The sequence below is a fragment of the Narcine bancroftii genome, chromosome 5 (assembly GCF_036971445.1).
Source record: "Narcine bancroftii isolate sNarBan1 chromosome 5, sNarBan1.hap1, whole genome shotgun sequence".
NCBI classification, from domain to species: domain Eukaryota; kingdom Metazoa; phylum Chordata; class Chondrichthyes; order Torpediniformes; family Narcinidae; genus Narcine; species Narcine bancroftii.
The window spans coordinates 39457363-39480048 of NC_091473.1; the positions used below are offsets into that span (position 1 = coordinate 39457363).

General features: G+C 44.4%; 1 long non-coding RNA gene across 1 annotated transcript in view; it reads right to left on the reverse strand.

Moving 5' to 3' along the window:
• The window catches only part of LOC138763287 (uncharacterized), a 28181-nt gene that overhangs the window by 1391 nt on the left and 4104 nt on the right, over positions 1-22686 (reverse strand). The window lies entirely within an intron of this gene.

The following is a 22686-nucleotide window of genomic DNA, read 5'->3' on the forward strand; positions in this document are numbered from 1 at the left end:
TTTAAATTAACCGTTAACAGTAAACTGTTAAACTGTCCAGGGACTGATTAAACGGCAAATAATTTGAAGAGAATTGCATGTACATCTTTTTATAGTTAATTGAGTGGGTTCATCTTAAAGGCTCGTCGATTTGGGTTACAGGGGTACCGTCATTTACTTTTGAGAGAAATGCGTTCTTTTAATTAAAAACAAAAGCTAAGCTCTTTGTTAATTATATTGAAGAATCTGGTTAGACCAAAAAAAGTGTTCAACGCAGCTCATCTATTACAGTTTACCGCACGGTAATGTTAGAAATTACCATTATAAATGATTCACTCTGATTCACAATCCAAAGCTTTCATTTACCCAAACTAATCACTGATCATGTAAACGCGCATTGTCTCGTTATCGTTTTTATTTCAAAGGCAAAAATAATTGTTTCAACACATTTCATTGCACAAAGTGCAAATTCGGACCACTGGCAACACAGTCTCCCTCGCAACTAGCAATGGCCACTCGTCCCCAATAATTTGAACCACAAGCTCTGCGTCAGCGTGCGAATGCCAAAGTTCACAGAAACAACTGCTATTGAAAACATTTTGCTTTTTGCAGTTCTTTAATCACGTGTGGGATATAGATTTAAATTTGAATTGAAAGAAAGCGCAATATTTGCGGGAATGTTCTGCAAACTGGTCGTACCAGTTGACCGCAGATATCCCCAAATTTACCCTGTCAGAAATACTTTTCATCCTGGGCTCCGAGATTCGATAATGAAAAGTGAATGTGGTTTCTGAAAAAAAAAGTTTTATTTGAGGAACGGGATTGATAGGCTTGGACGCCACATGCCGAAGTTGACGTTTTTCTACAGAATATCGACGCTTGGTGAAAGTTAGATTCCAAAGTTAGAGCGCAACGGTAACGATGTTAAGCGAGGCCACTGCACTTAAGAGGCCAGTGTTGCAAGCACACTGCTTGCAATGCTTTAAAACTCATTAGATGATCTTGGACAAATGATAGATGTGCGTTGAAGAATTTTTTGAGATATACACGAATTCATCTTCAGAAACACTGCACCCTTCGCACCATCAAAAAAAAATGACTACAAGTAAACTTGGAACATTTAAACTAGCCGCTGTCGTGAATTTAAATTGGCCTTAATCTTATATCATTCGAAAAGAAACCATCTAGAAATGGACTGCAAAACTTGTCACAGCAGGCTAGAGTGGATGGAAGGAATTAAAATGCCTGAATTTATTTACAGTCTTAGTTGCACCATATTCATAAATACGGCTGATTGGCGCTTGGCGTTTTAATTAGCAATCGAGACATACTTTTGCTTCCTGGGGAGAAAAGCCAAGAGGAAACCTGGAAAGGCAACAACCCACAAAAGACAAAAACAAATTTCAGTATCCATTCACATTCCAAGCACGTAAGAACAATCTTGGGGCACACACGCATACCAACCGCGTATAGACACCTATACATTCTTGTACAACCATGTCGTACTTGTAAAATACAACTCGTTCGTAACCATGTCAATAATTTAATACATACTATGACATTCCTTCCAAGAGCTCATTAGATGATTTTACAGATTTCTTGTGTCAACAAATAGTAGTTTTCACCCCCCCCCCCCCAAAAAATAAAACTCCTGGCAAATTTTACAATCGATATAAGCTCCGCTAAACATTTATTTGTTTTGTTTGAGGATTAATTTATTCCTGTGAGCCCTCCTTGAAGTATAATCGACGAAATTAGAACGTCATTAGGTTGGACCAGCGTTAAAATGTCCCTTGATCGGGGAACAAGCCACTTTAAGGGTGAGTTTAAAGTAAGTCACTCTGGAGTCAAATTAAGGCTAGACGCGGGAACCATAACAAATTTTCTTCCCGGATGATACGAGTGAATATTAAATACCAGATTAAAAAAAAAATTCCAAGTTACTTTTTAAACTCTCAACGTTGGATTCCCCTGTGTATGTGCTTGCGTCAATAATCCAAATTTGCAGTCGCCAGTCCAGCAAAATAACCACCATCTTACCAAACTTCCATTTCCGACCAACTTGAATGTTACATCTACGGCAGAGAGGAACATCAATCTGATGTTGTATCATTCCATACCGAAAAACAATCACACGGGGTTCAAGGGCCAATGTCAAATTATTGTAGCAGAAGATATTATGACGCAAGCATATAATAAGGATACATATTTGTTGGAAGATGCATAATCTAAGGTAAATTCTGAGAAAAAAAATCCCAACGGCTCTAAGCGAATAACTTTCTTTCTATCTCATCTTATTATGTTCCTGTTTTCAACGAGAGTATTTATAAAGAACGCTTCTAAATATTTCCTTCATTGATTACAGATTCATCTGAATTTACATCTTTATCGTCGGACAAACACAACTCGAAGAGCTTGATTTTCCATTCACATTTTTTTCAGTTAATTTGCTTTGGAACTTTCAAATAAATTCGCGTTAATTTGTTGGTTGGAATTTATGAGGTAACCCTAGTCTCATTTGAAGGGACGTTTGTATGAAGTCCTTTACCTACAGCATGACATATAAAAGGCGATTGGTATAACTACATGGAGAGTTTGCTCGCGTTAAGTTTTGTATCTTTGAAAGTTTCTTCCGGCAATGAAAGTGTGTGGTTAGCGTCTGACATTAACAAAAGCCATTTTTTGCACATCAGTTGACTATTATTCGTGAGAGAGGCAAATAACCTACTTGTAAATAAAAACTTATCAGCAATGTTGGGGAAAACTAGACACGGTACTTGTTCATAAGGATGGATTTCTTGTGAATATAATAAACGATGGCACATATTTAGACAGATGAAAATGCAGAACTTGGCCATTCTAATGTTCATGAAATATCAGCATTTTCGTAAATGAAAACAAAATTAAAACTATAACATATCATATACGCACAATGTAATGTGTCACGTGCAAAAATTAAGCCCATTAAAAACATTGTAACAATCATAAACGTGGATTCTTCGCATCCAGGGATGTATCATTGTATTTTATGACCGAAGGACACGCTGAAAATGAACGTTTCCAGTTGCGTGCTCAGACTTTGTTACTTCAATCTCACCGATTGCTGTTTTCATATGACATATTTCTTAGGACAGGGAGTTCTGGTGGAAGTACCACCCACGTCACGCAAAAGTCCAATTACAGTCTATTCTTCTAAGGCTTTAAAAGAAACTTTACGTGACCTTAAAAGTGAGAGTGATCGACCGATGTCGATAGAGGATGTCATGCTGTGCCACAGAGCCATTTATTTAAAATAAGAAATGCAATAGATCTCCAATTACTTCTGCCACATCACAGAAGTTACGTACATGGACAACGACTTGCGAATCTTTCGGCGCAGTTCTAATCCAAAGGTAATGTACCCTTAAGTACTGGTGACGTGGGGGAAAATCAGACCTACTGTATTCACAAACGTTAAATAGGCCATTGTATTCAGGATCAGCGTTGTTTAAAGATGTTCGTCTGCGCTAAATTTAATCGAGAATCGAAGAAAATATCTTTCATAGCAAACAAAATTTATAACTGCACACTAACTGTGGGGAAAAATATAAGTTTGTTAACTCCATGTTTTAAGCATCATTAATTCTGACGTGTGTAGATGCAAAGATGTGCTAATGTTATAAAATAGAGCCAAAGACCTTTGGATCAGATTTTAGATCCCCTATGATGGTTGAATGACCATGTTTTCTATTGCTCTTTGTGAGTTGAAAATTTACATGCACTAGGACCGCGCGGAAGCCCCGGGTCAGTGACAGGACTGGCAGTAACCTGGTGCATTGAGAAAGTGCTGGGAAGTAAACAACCTCAAGACAGCGCGTTGCCCTTTTCTCTGCGCTTCTTGTTAAAACATCTGAGCAACCAGTTTTGCTCCTAGAAACATGTTAATTGACAACGGAGCTCATTATTGCAAGCACATGCAAAACATAGAGAGAATGATTAAATGGACAAAAGCGCAATAATGAACTGTCAACAATCGAGTACATCTATACTACCAGGATCACTTAATAATAGGGCATTTAAACTCAACAAAGGATTGTCTGGAACAGGAAGAAAGAACGACCTATACTTTTGTTTAGTCAACACAATTGATTACAAATGAGGGATTAGTAGAATAGCCTCAGATTTTAAAGGAGAAAAAGAAAAGTCCAATTAAGTCCACCAAATGTTAACTGCAGGGCCTTCCAGCTCGGTACAAATGAAATTCTCATCAAAACATCCCTCGCGATCTTTTAGAAAGTAATTTGTTTCCCCGAACGAGCAGAAAAAGCGTCGCATTAGTGAGTAGAAAGCGCCAGTGCCTGGCACAATGAGCTCGGCAGACACATTGCGAGAGCCAAGGGGAAGTTAATGAGTTTCAGCATCTGACAAATCGTTTGGATCTATTCCTAAAAAAAATGCTAGAGATAAAGGATATATTGCCCAATGATTCTTTATAAAGTACAAAACCCCAGGGATTCTCAACACCACAGAACATTAAATATTTTGCCAAGTAAATTGATACAAGCAGCCATAAAACTACTCGAGGCGCAGTTTCAATCTCCAGATATTTATTGGCTGGTTTCAGATCTGTTTCACATCCAAACCATACACCCCGGCTGAAACGTTGAGACTTCATTGCAGTAAACAGGCAGACCAAAAAAAAACTAGTTAAAGGCTAAACATTCAAATTGCAATGCTATTCAATGGAATATAGACTAAAGTGATGGGAAAGGGACTGACATTTCCCCAACCTACGCAAAAGCTTTATTGAGGAATGATTTGCAAAATATTTACAGCTGTATATATCATGTTAAATTTTCAGAGGATATCCCAATATTGTTTTAATACATGTTCTTTCCAACTACACTTCCTTTATAAAGATTATTCACAAAATAAGTATATAAAATGCACCTCCCAGAACAGAACGGCATTAAAGGGCTCGCATTTTGGTTTCATTTGTGTGGTACAACATCGTGGCATAGGAACACAGAAGGACATTCAATCCGTCGACCTTACACCAACATTGAGTTAAATCACGGCTGCTCTGCTTCGAAGCTACTTGATTTTTCCCACATATCATTTTATATCTTTACCTAAATAATATATTTAATTTGTCATTTTATTTCCAAAGTACACCTGCAAAAGTTTGAGACTCCATGGCAAATCTCCTCGAATTACTGAGAAAATAGATGTGTGCCTTCTCTGTTGTCAAGATCTGCTGCCCCCAGGAGAGGTCCTCAGATACGTGGATGTCTAGTCTAAAATAATGCCAAAATTTAACTCACTCTGTTACATTCACATTGAATTGATATTAAGTGGTTTCAGTCATACAAGTGCTTTTATCACTGGAGCCTAAGTGAGTTATCAGCTATTAAGTGGACAACTCAATATCAGCATGAAAGAGTATCTGTGAGAATTATGGTTAGCATGACCTTCCTGGTTGCAGATTAAAAATTGAAATCAGGAATATGGGGTTGGTGGGGGGGGGGGGGTGGTGGTGCTGCTGGGGTGTGGTGACATATAAATCCTTGTGTAAATACAAATAACTGTGTAAAATAACATTCTACAGATTTATAGAGTGAAAAATCTAATTCGTCTAAAATTCAAAGGCATTTTACTGTGAAATATCCATCATTGATCTTCTAAATATTCTCGCCCTGTTTGTGAAATTAGTAACCGGTTCTGAATTTTGTAAGCAGTGTTGAGTTTACAAAAGCTAATATTGGAAAATCAGGACATAAAGAGGCAAGATAGTCCAATCAATATATGCCAGTATTCAGACTCCCATGATATTCTGCTTATATTTCATCAACTAAACCAATCAGTGTCATTCTCCATTCTCTTCTCTTTCAAAAGCTTTTCAGGCCTCAATAAATCCCTGAACTTCAACCATTCACTGCAGTCGTGCATCCTACATTCCTCCTCTATTTTGGAGTAGAAGTTTCTGGTTACTGTCTTGTATTGATGACCTCCAGTTTTGCTGCTTGCCAGGTGTTCTGTTTGTATTCACATTATCAAAACGGTTTGTCCTTTTAAAGACCTCCATTAAGTTTTCCTTCAACTTTTTTTCCACTTCTATTATGTACATTGCACAGTGGGACAATGCATTTTACAATGAACCCAGTGAATTTAAAGGATTGGGGATATATTTAAGCACTCCAGATTCTAGCAAGCATCCTGTGTTCTTACTCTCTGGTTTTCTGGACCCCAACCCCAGCCATGCACCTGGCCAATGTATCTAGCTGAATTTTGGATCCTAGCACTGGCTACACACCTCGTATGCATTTTGGATCCTTGGTTCAATTCCAGCACTAACGAGTGAGCCAGAAATTGGATGATCAGCATTTTGAAAAAGTGGAAGCGGGATTATCAGTTTTATTGTAAATCTTCTCTGAACCCTCTCCAGTACTTCTGTGTCTTTATCATTATTGGATGACCAGCATTAATAGTGCGGTTTAAATAAGATTTGATACGGGTTTAATATTACTTCCCAGCTTTTCAATTCTTTCTTTCTAGCAATGAATCCTGTTGCATGGATTTAAAAAAAAAATGACCTTGCTCACCTGTGGCATCATCCTGCAGCTATTTAATCTCTTTATGATTCTGAGAACACTGGTTTGATTACTCCTCAGTCTTTAACCCCAACGAACACAAGCCAAGGTACCAAGCTCCAATTTAATTCATATGAATCAATAATCACTGCTTTATGAACCAATGCATCTTTTCCAATATTCAGTGCACATTCAGTATGTAGCTTTCCCAGCAGAAGGAAGCTCAAGATGTGAAGTGCTTGTAAAAAGTGTGTTCCATTGGGCGAGGAAGGGAAATTGGTTTGCATCAATATTCTTCTTACTAGAGTTGTTTTTTATTTTGTTTCCAACAGTGTCTGAAGCTGGAATTGTTGTGTTGCTTGAAGAGGATAATCCTGTCTGCACAAACACTGATCCAACCGGCCATTCACATGGTAAATGCATTTGGCTGTTTTGGCCTTGTTCCACGTTGGGAAGTGGGGTCTGACCAATTTTGAACAGAAAGCAATACTACTACATAAATATCTGGCTTAATTCAAAGCTTGGGAAAAAAATAACCTGGTACACTGACATCTGATATCCAGATGCAGTATTGCTGCACCTCAGTGTTCTTTTAATACTTAATAATCTTGGGAGACCACAGTTTGCAGTTATTACTGCAGACCACAATTAGAAACCTTAAAAAAAGCAGTCTGTCAATCAAAACAGGCCCACCCTTAGCATGCTGTTTTGCATGCTCCAGGAATATCAAAATGGGTGCAGTTTCAGAATCATAAATTCTGTTTCCCGCTACTACACTTTTCTCCTCAAGGAGAAATAAGCTTGAGCAGGACTACAAAAATAAAGGCTGGAACATGGATAAAAATGATAAGTAGACTCTGAGGACTATGCCTTGAAATTAACTTCACACAACATTTTTCAAAAAAATTTCATATATTGTCATCCCAAGAATGTAAAACACTTCGACCCTCCAGGGCATTACATTTTTCTGCACTCTACCAAAAAATGCCATAAAAAGCAACAAAATAATCAATATTTATTTTAATATTTTTCACAAGATGGACAAGGGTGAGATTCAGGCAGGCTATTTCCATATACTCCTTTTACTCAATAACTATCTTCTTTCAATGGACTCACACATATTTGATCTCCCCAAAATGCAAAATGTTCAGCTCTTGCTCAACATATCACTCTCCCATATTCAATCAAACAAACATTACCATTGAGAGAAAATCAAGAATCAACATTCACCTCCTGTATTTTTTCACAGAGCAGCATAGTAAAACCTCACGCTAGTCTTTGGCCTAGTTACCACAAACCTTCAGCCATCGGATAGCATGGAGTGGAATCAACAATCGCACAAGTTGAGAATCCATGGTGCAGATCTGGTGGCAAAGCTGTGGCTTCTTCCCTCAATGTTTGATTGTAAAAGCTAGTGCTATGCATCTTCAGCCCACTCCCATATAAATTCCTAAGTCTTGGAGGAGTTTGGCACTGGAGGATTATGGAGCCTACTTTGTAAAGCAACACTTAAAAAAAAAATCCTTCATATCATCAGAGATGGACATCCTGTAAAGATGGGGAGCAAAATAGAATGGAGCAGCGTGGATAAAACTGATTGGACCTCCTCTTTTGAGACAATCAACCTTTCTTTCCAGATGAGTACAGAACATCTCAATGGCCCTAGTTCTTTTGTTCATTATTCTTATATAATCCTTTGTGGACACAGGAGACCTGTTTTCAGAATTGTTGTGTGGGTTGCGAGGTAGATGATGAGTCCTATGTGGGATCACAGACTCTGCCAGAGGAATGCAGGAAATGCTTAAGGTAGTGGGCTGCTTATTCCAAAATATATTCTCCTTCTGCTGTTTGGCCTGTGTGTGCTTCTTTTGTAGAGACCTGAGATGCATTGTAAATACAACTTTCCCATTTTGTTTGGTTAAACATGACGGATTCCCATGAGGGGATGAAAATATCATACTTTTAAAAGAAAACATTAAAGTATCCCTGAAGTATTTATTCTGTCCCAAATAGAGTTGGATTTTTATTCTTTGGAATTTGGAAGAAAGGTGGTGATCTTATTGAAACCCATAAGGGGACATGACATGATCGATGGCAAGATGCTTTAACTAGTAGGAGTGTTAAAAAGGATGGGCCATCACTTTGATGTAACATTCAAGACCATGACAGGATGGCTGAGGAAGCTCTGGGAGTTCCAGGAGAAGGGGAACATGGCTCCACTCTCGCGATTCATGCCACAGCCACTCTTCAACCTTCTAACGCAGAAGGAATGAATGATAACGGTGCTCATGTTCAACCCACATGTACCAGTCTTGAATGTGCTCACCTTCCTGGGCCATTATGTCAAGGCGACAGGGGCATGTGTGCAAGTCAAAGACATAATTGGAATCTGGACCAGCAAATTCCATGTGAAGGTGAAGCTGAGAGAGAACAGAAAATGGCCCATCATCCATGCCCCGCTCGGTGTTCACCACTGGAGGAACTGCAACAAACCTGGGCACATGGCAGTCCAATGCAGTGCAGTCATCTGCAAGAACAGCAAACAGGAAGGCCAACAGACCAAGGATTGTGTGGCGAGCAAGAGCTGCAACTTGTGAGGGAAGGCAGGCCATCTTTACAGAGATTGCCCAAAACATGTGGTCACCTATGCACAGTCGCAAACAGCCACCCTCCAGCAAAAACCCCCATTGACCAAGTAGAGGCCAAATCCAGGGCAGAGTGAGGAGACCCCAACCATGTCTATCTCCAACCCTTTAACATCAGCCATGAGGCAGGAGGCCCTTCCTGAGGAGGCAGAGTTTATGGAGGAGGGAACTTTGGAGGAAAAATGGCAGGCTGCGAAGAAAAGAAAACCCCAAATGCCCCATCGAAGAAATTGGCACGACACCGCAAATTGTGGGAAGAAAAGGGTCAAGAGGCAAACAGAAGCCAGCAACCTCTCATCATCTGACGATGAAGCCAGCACAAGCACCAGATGAAGGCAGAGGAAGCACTAAGACCAAGACAGAGGGGAAAGCAAGGAGGACAATGAGTTGCAACTGTGGGATGTAAAGCACCTAGTAACCCCCAGCCTCTGGAGACTGGGAGCAGTTCAGAGGTCATTGCCAATCTTCCCCCCCCCTTTAGCCCCGGGAGATGGGCAGCAGTACAGAGGCTGTTACCCCCCTCCCCAAGCTCTGGGATACTGGATCGGTACAGAAGCTGTTGCCCCCTGTATGCCCATCTGTGAGCAGGGCAGAGGCAGTTCCAGCTCTGAGAAAGGAATAGAAGCCAGCCAGGAGAGGGAGAACCAGCTCAGCCAGATCACCCCCGACCCCACCACCAACCCCTCCCACACGCATAGCGACACAACCAGTTTCACCTGAGGAAGCCCCACTTCTAAAGCAAGATCACTCTGTTTCTGCGCCCGAAATCAGTGTTGCAGGTTACCAAATGGGTGGGCATGAGGGCTCAGGCTGATTGGCACTGGACTGCAAGGATTCCAAATTAGAGACTCTAATGAACAACAATGAAGATTAAAGTAGCAACCCTCAATGTGCACAGTGTCAAATGCAAGACACAATGTGTAAATGCCTTGCAAAACCTTGCCATGGGTTGTCTGTATGGTCGTGGGGGGGTGGGGGGGGTGGCGCGGGGTGGGGAGGAAGGCTGTGAAGGATGATTGCCATGTATCCAACCTGGGCATCTTTCTGCAGGGAGGTAACTGCATCACTGAGGATAAGGAGGTGGTTGGGGATTCTCTCTTTGTGGTGGATCTAATGTGCCACAACACCCAGCTCCAAGTCAATAATGTGTATGCCCCATTATGTGCAGTGAGAGACTGGCCGTCTTCCAGCAGCTTCCACCATTACCAATCATTCTGGCTAGTGACCAACTGCTTTGTTGTTGTGGCTAGATGATCTGGCAGTGACGACAGCAGAATGGACTGGTCCTCCAGACTCCTGATAGAGACAGTAAAGGACACACAACTGTGCATGCATTTAGTAGCCCTGCAGGTAGAGCACAGATGCAGCCCACCTGGTCGTGATCGGATGGCTCAATCCAGTCTTGGATAGACTACCTCTTCATGTCAAAGCACGTCACGGTCAGAACCACTGATGTCACGCTGGGGTTCTTCTCTGACCACTGCCTCCTTCGCACTTCCTATCGCCTACAGGGGAATCATAAAGTGGGCAGAAGAACGTGGAAGCTGAACATGAAGTTGTTGACCCCAGAGAACATAGAGGAACTAAAGAAAGAGTACACTGATTGGAGAACTGTGGAACCCTTCTTTCATTCCCTAGAAAACTGGTGGGAAGAGACCCAGGAGAACATCAAGAGGTTCTTTGTCCTTAAAGGTGATCAGAGAGTGAGACAGAGGCAAAGGGAACTGAGCCAACTTCAGATTGACCTGCAGCAACACTCCCTTCAGCAGTTGAGAAGGCTGATGTGAGAGAGAAATTCTGAGAGGTGAAGAGCTGGAAAGCTGTCCTTTTTACCTAGGAGTCCTCCAAGATCATCTTCCGATCCATAGTCTACACAGTAGAGCAGGATGTGCTCGCACTTCTTTCAAAAAGTTCACAGAGGGAGAGGGAGATCTGTGATCCACAGTTTAAAGAAGAGGATGGCTCAGTCACGTCCTCACAGATGGGCATACAGACGATCAGCAGATCCTTTTATGTCAAACTGTGTGACACCAAGGCTCCAGGCAGAATGGTCTCCCAAACTTCCTCTCCTCTATCACAGAGAATTTAGATGACAGCAAGTGGGATATTTTGGACCAGCCAGTTTCCCTGAGGGAGCTCACAAGATACAGGAGCAGAAGTAGGCCAATCTGCTCATCAAAGTCTGCTCTGCCATTCTATCATGAGCTGATCCATCCCCCCATTTAGCCCCACTCCTCAGCCTTCTCTCCATAACCCTTGATGTCCTGTCTAATCATATACCTGTCAATCTCGGCATTAATGACACTCAACAACCTCACTTCCACAGCTACCTGTGGCAATAAGTTCCATTGACTTATGACCCTCTGACTAAAGACATTTTTCTGCATCTCTGTCTGAAATTAAAACCCTTTTATACTGAAGTTGTGCCTTCTTGTTCTAGAATCTGCTACCATGGGATACATCCTTGCCAGATCTGCGATGGCAAGGCCTTTCAGCATTCAAAGTCTCTATGAGGTCCCCCCTCATCCTTCTTTACTCCAAAGAGTAGAGTCTAAAAACCAACAAATGTTCCTCATATGCTGACTCTTTCGATCCTGGTATCATTCTAGTAAATCTTCTCTGAACCCTCTCTAAAGGCAGCACATCTTTTCTCAAATAAGGTGCCAAAAACTGTACACAGCATTCCAAGTGAGGTCTCACAAGTGTCCTATCGTCTCACAACATTGCATCCCTGTTCATATGTGCTATTCCTCTAGAAATGAAAACCAACGTTGCATTTGCCTTCTTCACCACTGAGTTAATCTGGAGGTTAACCTTTAGGGTATCCTGTACAAGGTCTCCCAAGTCCCTTTGCACCTCAGAATTTTGAATTTCTCCACATTTAAATAATAGTCTGTCCATTGATTTCTTTTACCAAAGAGCATGACTATACACTTTCCAATATTGAATTTCATTTGTCACCTCTTTGTTCATTCTCCTAATCTATCCAAGTCTCTCTGCAGCCTTTTGGTATCCTCAGCGTCACCCATCCTATCAGCTAGTTTGCTATCATCTGAAAATTTAGCCAAAAATTCATCGATTCAATAATTCAAATCAATATAAAAAGAAGTGGCCCCAACACTGATCCCTGCAGAACACCACTGGTAACCGATAGCCAACCAGAATAGGATCCCTTTATTCCTATTCTCCATTTCTGGCTCATCAGCCAATGCTCTACCTATGCTTGTATCCTTCCTGAAATTCCATGGGCTATCATCTTGTTAAGCAGCCTCATGAGTGACACCTTGCTGAAAGCCTTATGAAAGTCCAAACAACATCCACTGCATCTCCCCTGTCTATCCTACTTCTGTTTTCTTCAAAATATTGTAGATGGTTTGTCAGGCATGATTTTTCATTAAGGAAACCATGCTGACTTGGGTCTATCTTGTTATGCACACCTAGGTACTGTGACAGAGTATACAGAAATGTTTTTGGGAGATAAACTGGGAAAGGGTTGTTAGAGTAGGTTACATACAAACACATCTTATTTAAAATACTGGAGCTCTGCCCAATGCTAGACATATTGGCTCCACAGCTTTTGCAAGAGCTTTGCAGAGTGCTCAAGAGACTTCACTAATGGATTGTAGTTTACAAAAGGCAACAGATGAAAGATCTTGTTGGAGCCACAGATTGTCTGGAAGAGAACTTGGTGTTCTAAGAGGGTCATGTGGTTTTGCAAGCAGAGAAAATCAAACAGGCTTTCTCTCAGACACACACACACACACACACACACACACACACACACACACACACACACACACACACACACACACACACACACACACACACACACACACACACACACACACACACACACACAGCTCACTTCTACAGTGCTACAGCCAGCAGAAGAAGCTGGGACTGGAACAGCATAAGCTGGCAAGCTTATGGAAAACCTTTTTGGAAGGTGGCCTGGTTAAAGCCCTTGTAATTCATGCAAGAGGAGAGGACTGGCTGTCTAATGTTTCACTTGGAATAAGGAAACAAAAAGGAATTCTATGGTGACCTGCAAGAAAGAGGTTATCATCTGGAGAACCCAGATGGGCAAGTTTCGTCAGCAAGACACTGAAGTGACGAATGGAAGTATATCAGTTGTAGATGTCCTGGAACAACAAATCTCTCTTTGAAAACTGACAAGAACCTTCCTGAGCAGTAACCATTTACCTTTCAAGCATCAAAGCCTGGTGAACTTTATAAATGTTAAATTCTGTGCACAGTATAAGAATTGCCTGCAACCAGTGAATTTGGAGAAATGAAAAGTGAGATTGGACTGTGAACCAAAGAACTTTTCTGAACTTACACACATATTACATACACATGTATTTAGAATTAGAAGGGGGTTAAATTAGGTTAAGTAAGTCAATAGTGACAAGTTAAATTTTGATTCTATTTTCATGTTTAAAGATAATTAAAAGCAACTTTTGTTTAAGTAACCATTTGTCTTGGTGAATATCTATTGGTGCTGGGTTTTGGGGTCCTCTGGGCTCATAACAATACTCCGTAACCTCATACTTGACAATCAACTCCAACAGCTTCCCAACCACTGGTCAGACTAATAGTCAATAATTTCCTTTCTGTGGCCTCCCTCCCTTCTTAAAAGCAGAGTGACATTTGCAATCTTTCAGTCCACTAGAACCATGCCAGAATCTATTGATTCCAAGAAGATCATTACCAATATTGCCACAATCTCTACAGCTATTTCCCTCAGTACCCAAGAGTGCATTCCATTTGGTCCGGAAGACTTATCTACCCTCAGATCACCAGTTCCCAACCAGTGTGCCATGGCCCATGGGTGGGCAACACCACATAACCATGTGGGCCATCGAGACTCCCAAAAATGTTGAGATCAGGGTGAACCTGAGTCATGTCTCAGTCCGAGAAGGACTGGCACTGGTGAGGAACCCCTTTCTTCTTAAAGTCAACAAAGTCCCTGATGATCAGCAAGATGAACTCATGGATCTTCAATGTGATTCCAAATGCAGAGACATGTTTGAGATGTGTCTATCTCTAAGTTTTGGCCAAAAATGATGTTACTCTAACATTGTGAAGGAGAGTCGTCAGAAGATCCTGCCCTTCACTTAACTTTATGAATCAGGCTTATCAATGTTGGTGCCTTTGAAGACAAAGGCACAAAATCATATTGAAATGAAGGCAGATTGCAGGAGTGCATTATCTACAACAGAATCAAGGATGTGGAAAATGGAGGTGAGAACTTCAGACACAGGGGTCTCATTAAAGTGGCTTAAGCTTTGATTTTGATTGGGAATTTTTATGTTCAGTGCATGCTTGCAGTGTTTTTTTTGTTCTTTAAAAGTGTTAAATATAATACTGTAGCAGTGGCTACACTGCTCCTGCAATAACACATGCAACCAGATGCGTTGAGCTCAGTGAGCTGACTAGTTTATTGCAGGCTGCTGGGCTGCACTTCTACTCCCAGCCCGGACCTAGCTGAGAACTGTGCTGGAGGGCGCTGACATCATCCAGGCATCATGTGGACCCCAAGCACGGGTTTCTGAGCCCCGAGCTGGAAGGAAGGGAATTCCACGACGGCGCCATTTTGGCCGGCTGCCCCGCTGCGTGACTTACAAGCGGGGCCGATTCGCCTGCCTTGTGGTGAGCCGCCACACAGCCCCCCCCAGAACCGGTGCGAATATCCTTTTTTGCCGGGTAGCCTTGCCTCTTGGACTGGTCAACGACCATGGGCTAGGTGGGATCGAGGTATGCTGGCTTCAGCCTGTCCATGGTAAAACAGCTCATGCCTGCCACCCAAGTCCAGCGTGAACATCGAGCCGGAATGCTGTATGGCCCCTTGTACTGCAGAGGTGCTGCAGATGGGTCCCAGCAAACAGAAACAAACTCTGTGGAAAGCAGCTCGCAAGGAATGTGAGTCGGGCAGGTGCCATGCCTGGGTGGCGGTGGGGGTTCGAAGGAGTCCAAGTGTGCCCTGAGGTGAGGAAGTAGTTCATGCGGCAAACGGTGGGGATTGTGAGGTGCATTGACGAACTCACCAGGTAGTACCAGCGGCGCACTGTAGACCAGCTCAGCTGATGACGCCTGCAGATCTTTCTTGGGAGTGGAGCGGATGCCCAGGAGCACCCAATGCAGTTCGTCCATCCAGTCAGGACTGGTGAGACGGGCCTTGAGCACCGATTTCAGGTGGCGGTGCAGACGTTTGACCAGTCCATTGGCCTGCGGGTGGTAGGACATGGTGCGGTGCAGCTGGATCCCCAATCTGTTGGTGAGCTGTGCCCAGAGCGCAGATGTGAACTGGGTGCCCCGATCACTGGTGAGGTGAGCCAGGATGCTGAACCGGGTGACCCAATCATGCAACAGGGCTCTGGAGCAGGAGTCGGTGGAGGCGTCTGGCATCGGGATCGCCTCGAGTCAGCGAGTGGTGCGGTCCACCACCGTAAACAGGTAACGGTCGCCCCAGGAAACGGGTAAGGGCCCGATGATGTCCACGTGAATGTGACTGAATCATTCCCAGATGTGCTTGAACTCCTATATGGGCGCCCTGGTGTGCCTGTGCACCTTGGATGTCTGGCAATGGGTACATGTTCTGGCCCAGCCCGCGATCTGCTTCCGCAGCCCATGCCATATAAACTGTTCTGCCACCATCCGGACTGTGGACCTGATGGACAGATGTGAAAGGTCGTGGATGTGATGGAAGTCCTGCCTGCGCCACTGCTGCAGAACCACTGGCTGTGGGGTGCCCAAGGAGATATCGCACAGAATGGTGCCTTCGCCACTCGGAGTCAGGGGGTCTCAGAACCGCAGGCCGGTGATGGCAGTCTTGAAGGCCCTCGTCTCCTCATCAGCTTCCTGGTCCCGGGCAAGCTGGTCAAAGTTGATGCCAGGCATCAGCGTGCAGATGGCCGGTCGTGAGAGTGCATCAGCAAACACATTATTCTTCCCTGCCTTGTGCCGAATGTCGGTGGTGAACTCCGACATGAAGGAGAGGTGACGCTGCTGGCGGGCCAACCAGGGATCCTTTGCCATCGCAAGCACCTGGGTGAGGGGTTTGTAGTTGGTGAAGATGGTAAAAGTCCTCCCCTCCAAAAAATAGCAGAAATGCCGCACCGCCAGGTACATGGCCAGTAACTCGCGGTTGAAGGCACAATACTTGCATTCTGGCGGGCGGAGCAGGCGTCTGAAGAATGCCAGCGGCTTCCAATGCCCATTCACCTGCTGCTCCAGGATGGCACTGACAGCTGTGGCAGAGGCATCGATAGAGAGTGCCATATGTAGGTTGGTGTGCGGGTGGGTGAGCATGGTGGCCTTTGCGAGGGTGTCCTTGTGGCCTCGAATGTGGTGCAGGCTTCTGGGTTCCAAGCGAGCATCTTGTGCTTGGCTGCAATGAGAGCAAACAGCGGCTGCATGATGTACGCAGCTCCCGGGATGAAGCAGTTGTAAAAGTTGACCATACCCGCGAAATCCTGCAACCCCTTGAGGCTGTTCGGGCATGGGAACTCTCTGATGGCGGCAACCTTCGCAGCAGCAGGCGTGGTTCCTTTGGCCATGATGTTATCGCCCAGGAACTGCATGGACTCTTACCCAAACTGGCACTTGGCCGGGTTGATGGTAAGGCTGAAGTCGGCCAGCCAGCAGAAAAGGGCACGTAGGTGGGCCTTGTGTTGTGCCCGTTCCTTTCTGGCGACAAGGATGTCATCCAAATAAATAAAGACAAAATCCAAGTCCTTGCCCAGAGAGACCATGAGGCGCTAGAAGGTCTGAGTGGCATTCTTGAGCCCGAATGGCATGCGCAGGAATTCGAACAGGCCAAAGGGGGTGATGATGGCTGTCTTGGGTATGTCCTCAGGGTGCACCGGGATCTGGTGATATCTACGCACCAGGTCAACCTTGGAGAAGACCCTCATGTTGTGCAGGTTGGCTGTAAAGTCCTGGATGTGAGGGATGGGGTAAAGGTTAGGAACGGTTGCCTCGTTGAGCTGCGATAGTCTTCGCAGGGACACCAGCCACCGGAGGCTTTCAGGATCAGGTGGAGCGGCGAGGCCCACAGCTGTCGGACCGCCGAATGATCCCCAGCTCCAACAGAAGTGAAAACTCCTCCTTCGCTTCCTGGAGATTATCAGGTGGGAGTCGGCGTGCCTTGGCGTGAACCGGCGGGCCCTGGGTGGGGATGTGGTGGAACACCCTGTGGCGCAGCAAGGCAGCAGAGAACTGTGGCTTGAGGAGTGTCGGGAACTCATTCAGGATCTGCTGGAACTCATCTCTGGGCATGCTGATCGTGGCCATCTGCAGTTGCTTTGAGCGGGAGGCGTCGAGGCGAAGGGCCTGGAAGGTACAGGCGTCCACCAAGCGCCTACCTCGAATATCCACCAGAAGTCTGTGTGCGAGGAGGAAGTCTGCACCCAGGTTAGCAGTCAGGAGGGACAAGACGGTGAACCTCCATGCAAAATTTTGTTGGCCGATCTGGAAGTGGACTGTCTTGTCTCCATATGTCTGGATTGCTGTTGCATTGGCCACACGGAGGGAAGGTCCACGAGGTCAGTTCCTGAATTTGATGGCCATGGCCGGTATGACGCTGATCTGGGCTCCAGTGTCAACGAGGAACCGCCGACCGCTGACTGAGTCCCGCTGGTAGAGAAGGCTGTGTCCTTTGCCAGTCATTGCAGCCATTAACAGCAGCCAGCCTGGTCGTTTCCCTGGAACAAGCAGGGCTGATGACGCTTCCGAGTCTTGGCTCCCTAGTGCTGGTGGTAGAAGCAGAGGCCTGAAGAGGATGCTGTGGCCTTGGTTATGCTCTTGGGGGCCCCTTCAGGGGCCGGGTGCTCTTCTGCACCACAAGGGGTGGGCCTGGTGTGGACACACCTGTGCCCATGTCTCATTACCTGCTGGACCACTGAGCCTTCTGAGAATCGTGCAAGCCATGGCTCGGGCCTTCTGGGCGACCTTCCTTGGGTCAGTGAAGCTCTCCTGAACAAGCAGTGGGCGGATGTCCCCGGGCATATGTTCGAGAAAGATGTATTTGAAAAGTGGGCAATTGGTGTGCTCACCCATGAGTGCAAGCATTTCGTCCATCAGTTCCATTGGGGACCTGTCCCCCAGGGTGTGGAGGTGTAGCACCTGAGCGACACGCTGGTGTCTGGATAGTCCAAGGGACCCGGTAAGCACTCGCTTGATGGTCTCATACTTGTCCTTGGTGGGTGGGTGCTGAACAAGGTGCAGCATGCGTCTGGCGGTGGCCTGGTCCAGGGCAGCGACCACATGGTAGAATTTGGTCATGTCGGATGAAATCTGGTGGAGGTGAAACTGGGCCTCCGCATGGACAAACCAGGTCTCTGGCTCCTGAACCCAGAACTCAGGCAGTTTCTCAGCTATAGCACTGATCCCAGGCTCGCTCATGATGGGTTCAAAGACGTTTGAACCAGTCGGGGTCACCAATTGTAGTGGCGGCTACACTGCTCCTGCAATAACACACACAACCAGACGGGTTGAGCTCAGTGAGCAGACTAGTTTATCGAAGGCTGCTGGGCTGCATTTATACTCCCAGCCCGGACCTGGGTGAGAACCGCACTGGAGGGCGCTGGCGTCATCTGGATGTCACGTGGTCCCCAAGTGTGGGTTTCTGAGCCCCAAGCTGGAAGGAAGGGAAACCCCTGACGGCCCCATTTTGGCTGGCTGCCCCACCGCGTGGCTTACAAGCGGGGCCGGTTCGCCTGCCTTGTGGTGAGCCGCCACAATACTTTAAATTAGATTAAGAATGTGTTTCTTACAGAGTTGTCTTTGTCTTGAAAATATTTCTCAGTCATTGCCACTAGTGGACAATGGCATGCAAGCCAGGAGGGCTTTAGACCGAAAAAGGTTGAGAACCACTGCTTTCGGCCATTTAGCTTCCCAAGTATATTTTTCTCTTGTGATGTTGATTGCACTCACTTCTTTTCCCAGACTCCCTTGGGAGTCCATTATGCTACTTATATCTTCCACAGTGAAGACTGATCCAAAATATTCATTCAGTTCCTCTGCCATCTCCTTATCTCCCATTACAATTTCTCAAGCATCATTTTCTATTGGTTCTGTCTACTTTTGTCTCTCTTTTACACTTTATATATTAAAAAAAATCATTTAGGATCCTCTGATATTATTTGATAATCTCCTTTCATAATTCATCTTTTTCTTCCTTATCACCTTCTTATTTGTCTTCTCTAAATTTTTAAAAGCTTTCCACTAATTTTTACTTCCTTGTTTTGCTTTTACCTTGGCTTTAACTTCCCTCGTCTGCCACAATTATCTCATTTTTCCATTCACATTCCGTTTTTGGTATGTACCTGTCCTGCACTTTCTTCATTTCTCGCAGAAAGTCCAGCCATTACTGACGGACTCCATACCAGCCTTTGGGTCGAATAACACTCCTGGAAGCGATGTCTTATTTATGGCTCTGTGGGACTGGATGGGCCCATACCTGCTGGAAGTATACAAAGCTATGCTCCTGGCAGGCAGCATATCAGATTTCATGAGGAAGGGCATCATCAACCCTCATCTTCAAACAGAAGGGGGGGGGGCGGGTGGGTGGGGAGTGGGAAAGGAAGATATCAGGAATCGGAAACCTGTATTATTGTTAAATATTGAATACAAAATCCTGCCCATAGCCACCGCCAATTAAGTCAAGTCTGCCCTGGGATGAGTCATCCACCCAGATCACACCTGCACAGTTCTGGGCAGGAAAATTTCTGATAACCTTGCTCTGCCCATTGCCTACGTGCAGGATAGGGAAGTAGACACCTGCCTGGTCAGCTTAGACCAAGAGAAGGGTTTCAATTGGATATCACATATGTATATGATGAATGTGTTCTCCAAAATGGGCTTTGGGAGGGAATTTGAAATGCTCCACACAGACATCCATAGAACAGTACACATCAAGTGTGGGAAACAGATAGCTTCCCCATCAAGTCTGGAGTCAGGCCGAGTTGCCCATTTTCTCTAGTGGTATTTGTATGATTCATTGAGGCCTTTGCTGAATCCATCAGGAAGGATGAGGGCATAAGAGGACTGACATTGCCAGGCAATGGAGGCACTCAGGTCAAAGCCTCTTTGGGGATCTGATTTGGAGGGGCTGAGGAGTACAACAAAAATTGGGTCTCTGGGCACGCCACTCCCTCTCAATAACAGAAAAGAACCAGGTCATCAGATGCAAGGTGCTCTCGGTACTGCTAAACTTTGTGCAGATGTGGCCCATCTTTCTGTTCGTATGGGTATCCAAAATCAAAAAGGTCCATAGGGTCAGCATGTACATGTCAACAGACATAGGGACAAAGGCATACCCAATATGGACGCCATCCTGATGACCACCTTCATGTGTGTCTGCATCAGGCTCTGCATGGAACCAAAGTACAAGGGCACCAGGTGCTGCGATGTGCTGATTCTATCTGTTCCAGCTGTTGCAAAGGATTAACTTAACCCCATTGCCACGTAATGTCCCAATCAGCTGGACTTTGAACTCCTCTCATCTTCGTGTGTTTGGTTTTCTGTTTGAAAATAATTTATTGCGAATAGTCTACATTTTGTTAAAATACTTAACACCTAGAAATGCAAAGATTTCTTCTCACAGTTGGCAATGAATCTCTAGAATTCTCCAACCAGAGACCTAGGGATGGTGAAATTATTAAATGAAATAGATACATTTATGAAAGAAGAGGGCTCAGAGGGGGAACTGAGCTTGTGTGTATCAGCCATGATCATACTGAATGACACAGCAGCCTTGAGGAGTCAGGTGGACTTACCACTCTTATTTTCTTGTATCCTTCTGGAAACCTGTTGCTGTGATGGAGTTTGGGATAGAGTGCCTGCGTCATTCATCTGGAGTCAGCCGTTCAGATGATGTCCTGAACTGGGGTTTCAACCACGGATGCTGCCTGACCAGTTGAATTCCTCCAACAGTTTGTTCTTCTACTCCAGGACTCTAGCATCTCTAGCCTATTGTGTCTCCATGCAAATTAGGTGGCCTTTTTATCAAAGTTGGCAAACATGGTCAGACCCTTGGGGCTGAGAACATTGACCAGGAAGTAGACACTGGCAAAGGAGTTGGAGAATCTTACAGAGACAGCATTGATGGTACATTCCAGTGCTTGTAGATGTTGTTACTTAAGTGTAAAAGGGGTGGGGGAGATGATTGTTCACTTATTCTATGGAGAGTTGTTGAGACAACAAACAAGCCCTATTGTGAAAGCGTACCACCACCTTCTTTCTTGAGTAGTCTTGGCCTATTATGCTTCACCCCAAATAATGATAGAAGTATCCTATGTGGCAAGATTTAGTACAAAGATAGAGGTTGGAGACATTGGTGGGCTTAATATCAGCTTTGATGACTTTCTTCCACTATTGATTTACTCAAGCAACCTAAGGTACTATTGTTAAAGTGAAGGTGTTGGTGAATTTCATTATTTATGGTAACATTAACTGAGAGGTGGCTCCTAAGATTGTTTCTCAAGATCCAGCTGTGCATCTTCATAGTTTTGTATGATGGAAGTAACTGTTAAATTGACTTTGTTGTTGAGCTGTTTTATCTAAGGCCTATCCTCTTGTGCTTCGTTGAAGGAATCTGCAATATCTTGGAGCTTTGCCTCTACATGGATACTGTACTTTAAGAGGTGACAGAGGTTGAACTAATTTCTATGAATCCTCTTTAGTGAGCAGCTCGTTGCAGGCACTATGGAAGATTATGAAAGGGATTGACGGGATAGCACAGCTTTGTTTGACCATTTTTGGAATAGAGATGGATCTGTGGTGGACCTGATGGTTAGGATCACAACTTGAACATCACAATGTAGCAGATTTAAATTTAATTGTTTTTTTAAATTTAGTAATGCAGCTGATAACAGGTCCTTGTGACCCACAAGCCCAAACTGCCCAATGACTAATGGGTGCATTCAGAATTACCATTCTGCATGTGAACATGTAGAATGGTAATATGTTTCTGAGAAATGTCAAATTGACAAGAATCCTTAATCATCAATTGATGAAGTTGAAGTCTTTTGTGAAATCACAATTGGCCTGCACAGTGTTTGGTGCAGATTCCTGACGTGAAAATCAAACCTTTTGTACCGCAAAATGACGGCATCCAAATTGTAACTATGGGAGGAGATCTTCAGTCACTGATTGAGGAGGATTCTTTTGATATCTTTTAATAGCAGACCCTCAGCGAGTTTCCTCAGTAATTATTGTAATCAGATTTTTCATTTCCAGAAGATAGTCACATCTTAACTCGTAGCCATGTTTTAAAATGCCAGCAGGGATTCCATCTGATCCAGAGGCATTGCTGCTTTTCAGCTTTATTCAAACTCTTGTCAGGCCAGGGAATCATCAGGTTTGTGTTGGGTAATGATCTATGGGATGGGGACACGAAGAAAGCACATCAGTGCTTCTACTTTCTCAGGTTTGGTTTGACATTGAAAACCTCGGCAAAAATCTACAAGTGTGCAGTTGCATCATGGCCT